Raw genomic sequence first — 6,000 nt, 5'->3', positions numbered from 1 at the left:
ACGTGACTCGACTTTTTTCACGGCGTTTTTTGAAATAACGCGTTTTTATTCGACGGCTTTTTTTTAAATAACGCGGGTTTTTTACGCGGGACCATTACCGTCGTAAAATAAACTTCAGTGTATTCCCGAAGGCATGGTAAGTATTTCCTAGCCCGAAGGAATTCTTGTAAAAACCCTTCAAGGAATACTTGCAAAGAACACGCTAAAACTGCTCAGCACTAAAATGTGTAGCAGTTACACATTCTCAAAAAACAGCTCGTACACTCTTCTAGATGCGAAATGTTGATTTCTTTTTGTTTTCCAAGGTCACTAGTAATCCTACCTAGATTGGCGTACAACATTTTTTGCGATTTTAACAATTTTTCGGACACTGGAGCTGATTTTGTAAATGTGCAAGGGTTACACATTTTTGGTGTAGTCTGGAAATTATGCACTTTAGTGCTGAGCGGCGTTAGCGTGAAGTAATTGATGAAATCGTTGGAATACACTTGCACTTGCACTTTTTTCATACGAAAGCAAACAAAATCGCCAAACTATTGATATAACGGTTTTGACTTGACAAGTGTTTAGATAATAATTTTCGTAAATCCGGCCCCTGAATTTTAGCTGCTACCTTAAGTTAGGTCAACAACTATATTTGGTCCTATTATTAGGATATCAGGGACGTTTTCACAATGCTCATAAATTTTACTTGAAATCGGTAATGAATTTCGCAAAATCCAATTTTAATTTCTAAAACATTCTTATTGTAATTTTGGGGCCATCTATGTGCCCCATGCCAAAAAAAAACTCTTGATAATCACGAAGGGGCTCCCACATACTTATCAGCAGTTCTGCGAAGTGTTGAACTTATATTTATAGGAAACTTTCGCTATTTACTTTATTCAAACTAGTGTTAGAAACCTTCCTTGATTTGGAGGCCCCCTGAATTCGGGGGCCCGGTGCGGACCGCACCCCCTTTGCTACGCCACTGGAATAAATTGAATGCTCTGCGTTCAGAATGACATTTGAAATTCTAGCATTCATACAACCACACCTCGCCCACTTTGATCCAAATCTATGCATGGCCTAGCGTATCCAGTGGTTACCAAATCGTAACAGATGACGAATCTAAAAACAGAGCAAAACAACAAACCCGGCCTTGCAAAAACTCTCGAACCAAGCGTAAAGAGTTTGAGCGCAAACACTTCCTGTTCTCTCCCAGTCTCGCAGCATAATCTCTCACTGTTGTTCCTTGTGTGGCTTCTGTGAGGACCCAATCGAAACCGGACACCGAACCACACGACCCATCGAACCAGGACTCACGTTCAGTCTTCTCTGCTCCGTTCTCCAACACTGACTGAAATATCATAACCTAGTGCTGCAGCTCCAATCCCTATAGGATGGGAAGAAAATTACTACACCACACACTTTTCTACTACAGCCACTATTAATTACTAGCACTGATTCCTGACTGAAAAAATTACGTGTTTAAATTTGATTTTGAATTTGCTTCTACGTGTACTGAGTTGAAATCGATTCTCGGTGTGCTTGTATATTTGAAGAGAACCCTATGTGATCCGCAAAGAATCAAATTAGCCGAAAAAGTTAATCAAGCGAAATCAATCAATTGTGATATTTAAATAATTGGCTTCCTTAAAACTGCAAACCATTTCTATTTCAACAAAGGTGGAACTCATATCAATCACGAACAAAATATATCCTGCAACAGAAGAATATCCTAACGATAGACCTTAGCAATCGACTCAGCACAGAGAGAAAATGTGATGATCCTCTAGAGTGATATTTCATGGTCGAAAAAAAGAAGTGATAATAATTGCTTTATTAGAAGAAACAACCCCCGGGAGGGTCGCGAAACTTCAGAAACGGGATTGTGGTGTACCGCCACACGCATTGCAAGTTATATTCCCACCCATCATAGCAGGCGGGAAAGAAACAGGGTCCTATTGTGTGTCACAGGATCGATCATATCGATAGGCGGTTGGGTGTATTCGGAAGATTCGGAACGAAAAGCACAACGGGCGAAGGATAAACAAACAAGGGCAAGCGAAAGCGAAAGGTACTTGCCCATATCGTCGTCGTCAATTTGGTAGGGGGACAAAAGTATGATTATATAACACCCATCATCACTCGGCGGAAACATCTTTCGCACTCGCAGTTTGGGGCGAGAGGGAGAAAGTTTTAATAGACGACGGACGGTAGCGAGAGCGTGTTTGTTTCAGTGATTGCTGCGAGTCAGCCAGCACCTCCGGCCGGAGTAATGGCCAGCAGCAGCTGCTGGTTCTAGCTTGGGGGTGTCATGCTGTTGGTAGGATAGTAAGGCGCGTCTTGCTTACACCCAAAGCCAAAAGGATAAATGTAAATTTCCCTGTGTGATCGCAGAAGGCGGCGGGTGTTGCTGTATCGTATATCTCAATTGGCGTTTGGAGCGGCATGTTCTCTCTAGTGGAAACGGTAAGTGAGAAAGGCTTTTATCTTACGGATGGGTGAACACAATGTATATAGTAGGCGAGGATGCGTTCCCGGTAGTGGTCAGTGTCAGCAGATTGTTGCCATGTGAATTCAATTTTGCTTAGTGGGGGACATGCTTGTATACAATTTATTGCATCTATTAAGCCATTTCTATGCTTCCGTTTTATGGTCGAATAGCTAATCCATGCTAGAGCGACTGTGCGAATATTGATTGATTTGGGATGTTCAATTTAAAATTAAAAGCATGTTTTGTAGCTGCGACCCAAGATACAAACTAATAAAATAATGTATAAAATATGTGTACAGTATCGGACAACTACATTGCTCTAAAGCCGTTTTCTTAGTCAACCTAAGGTTGCTACAACTCTTTTCTCAAACGATTGGTTTCATTTTTCTATGGCGAACTACGGAGCACTTCAATAAAAAAAAAAAAAAATATTGTAAAACCAACGGTTTCTAAATCTATGGTTGAATTTTTTTAGAAAAATTGAGGTAGTTTGTCAAAGAAAAATGAAACCAATCTGTTGAAAAATGATTAAGATGTGGCAATCGGAAGTTGACTATTTTGCTTGGAAAAACGACTTTGGTGCATTTAAATTGTTTGATACTTTATACTACTGCATACTTAGATATACTGTAGAAGAAGTTGAAAAGTTAAAAATAACTCAACAACAGTAGGCTGTGGAATTTTGATGACTAAGAAGGAGTTATTTATTTTGTAAAATGACCAACTTTGTCGAGACCGCAAAGTCTTCAGAATGTTTGTGTAGTAGATAACCAAGTTTTACGTAAATTCACTCATACCCCGCATTACATTTACAATGGGGATAAATGCACGCACATCTTTCTTACCAAAGTTTGAGAACAATACGGACCATATTTTGAAAACTATTACAGATTTAGAGCAATTATAGAAATGGATGTAAATCCAAATATAGGAAATGGACGTAATTTTAGACAACTAAAAAGTTAAATGAAAGTGCCACCTATGCGGAAAAGTTGCGAATTATTACATTTTTGGCAGTTGATAATTGATTGAAATTCACCAGAGAGTACTCCAGTTGTCTGTCCAGATTTGTAATTGGAACTTCATCATGTATTTCTTAACTTTTCTAAGATGTTTGGCTAAGCGCACTACGGTTGTGTAGAGCACGTTCCATCCCTCAAAATGTGACCTTCTAACCTCGAGCTGCCACGAGTAACCTTCTACCCATTACTAACAAACATCATTAAAAAGTTATTACTCTGTATAATGTATACTATTAAGTATAAAAAAGATCTTCGGCTCCGTAAAGCGTTATACGCGATTGAGCCCCAAACAAATGAACTAGATAAAAAAAAGATAATCCTGGAGAATTTGGTAGAAATTTTAAGAAATATTCTTGCTAAATAGCGTATGCGTGATAATGTTTGCACCATCGTACAAATAAGATTCCCATATCCCCTGCACATACAATCAGAGTTGCTCTCTGTCATCACGGCATAAATATCACAAGGCAGGCTAGTAACCTATGTAAACATACATTTTGGATGTAAACATGTGACGTCATTCTAATCGTTCTTCACATGATCAAATTGATGTGGAGTACTAGATCGCCACAGTGTGCAGAAACGAGCCTGTAATCGGAATTATTCAGAAGCCGCTGGTTTTGAAACTCGAACTGATGCGTTTTCCATGGAAAACAACCCCCCCCACTACTTGACAGATGAGCTCAGTTTCGCGTACCTACTTGCAAATCGCAGATGTCGCTACTGTACGTAAACAACGGGGCCATCCTTCACTGACGCAACAATTTTTGTCCATGCGAAAACATCTTTTTGTTTCGTGGTGAGTGGATGCCAACAAGAGGCTAGCGTTTCGTATCAAAAGGACGTATTCAACAGAAGCGCAAAAATTAGTGTTAATTAAATTTAAATCATTTTGATTTGATGCTGTAAGAAATGTAACAGAAGCACTTGTTTAAACGGTTTTGCATATTAATTTGTAACTGTGCATGCTAGATTGAACCGAGGATCAAACTGAAAAAAAAACATCTGATCTGATAATTTTTAACTTCCATTTTGGATTTGCCACCAGATATGCAGCTGTAAAATTTAGCATAAGTAATAATTTATTACTGGCATGTGCATAATAACCGCACCAGAGAAAAACATGAGTTTCTGATTAATAGTATGAAAGTCGACTATTTTGCCTTCAGCCGTTTTATAGATATAATTTTCACTTCTAGTAAATAATTTCATCATACCGCACTTAAATTGCATTTTCCTGTGCCAGAGAAGCAGAAACAACGCATTAAGATTCCTGATTAATATCACTAGTTTACAGCATTTTTGAACTCGGTAAGCTGATGATCATTTTTGGTGTGGAATCATGCCCTGAGTTCGAAAAAGCGAAAGAAAAAAATTACAGTAGAGCGGAAAATTTTTCGATTTTCCATACAAGGTTGATGATTTGAAATCGATTTTTGTTCTATTTTTAAGCAAAGTCGCTCACTTCAAACATCTCATTCTCCGTAATCAATGCTCCGATTGATCTGAAATTTTTACTGTAACTCGCCTACATATGATATGTCAAATAAACGTCGAGAGAGAATTTTTAAGTTGGTTTTTTCTTATTGAAAAAAATACATTTCTTCAAAAAATTTTGGGAATTTTGCTAAAATTTAAGGAGATCGTCCCTAAAACTCGAAAATATCTTGAATTTCATCAATCTGACGCAAAACCTGTATTCGGATGATCGAATGGTATTGTATTCAGCTTTTAATTTATGGAAAAAGATTTAAAATTGTTTGAACAAAACGCAATATATTTGAATTTTAGTAAATTATATATTTTGAAAAGTTGCAAAACTCAATATTGAGCTAAAACTCAAAAACTGTTCTACTTAAAAATTTTTGAAGGTCGGTTTTGAAATCAGCTCTAAATTGTGCTTCAACAATTTTGGTCGTTGACAGAAGTTCACGACTTTCGTTTTATTTTGTAAACTTGTGTATTTTAATATGCTTTGTGCGGTTTGTTATTCTTGGTTTTCGTCATTTTCAAAAGTAGTGCTTGCCGCTTTGAATCTGACAGTACCACCCGGACCAAAAATTTTAGGTACGCTGACGTTGTTCGGCAGCTGTCAAGAAGCTCCCGGGTTGATGGAAAATGGGCCAATGAATCGAATGGTGATCGTGATAGTTTCATCCTGTGCAGACCTCGGGAAGGGGTTCATTTTGCCCCATTTTATCCTAAATCAGCCTTTTTCAATGGGTATACTTCCATAACTTTACACGCCGCTTTTTTTTTGTATATAAATTGACGAATATGATACTGTTATGTTTACAGAATAGAGTGATGAAGAGTTCATACAGTGCTGAGCCTAATAAGTGACCCATTTTGCCCTATTTTACCCTAAATTTATAGTTTTAATGAATGTACGCCTGTAATTTCAATTGATTCAGATTTTATTGTACATGAATGAACAAATGTCATGGTATTATATCTACGAAATTGAAGGACGATGATATCATGCTATGCTTAGTCCTA

General features: G+C 37.8%; 1 protein-coding gene across 1 annotated transcript in view; it reads left to right on the top strand.

Annotated features, from left to right (window-relative positions):
- The first annotated feature begins 1,298 nt into the window (after positions 1-1,298).
- LOC115260101 (uncharacterized) overlaps positions 1,299-6,000 on the top strand; it is a 47,021-nt gene continuing 42,319 nt past the window's right edge. The window contains exon 1 of the mRNA XM_062856765.1: positions 1,299-2,454. The gene's annotated coding sequence lies outside the window, so the exon portion shown is untranslated. The remainder of the gene's footprint in view (positions 2,455-6,000) is intronic.

This window comes from Aedes albopictus, chromosome 3 (assembly GCF_035046485.1).
Source record: "Aedes albopictus strain Foshan chromosome 3, AalbF5, whole genome shotgun sequence".
NCBI classification, from domain to species: domain Eukaryota; kingdom Metazoa; phylum Arthropoda; class Insecta; order Diptera; family Culicidae; genus Aedes; species Aedes albopictus.
This window is presented reverse-complemented; position numbering and strand designations above follow the sequence as displayed.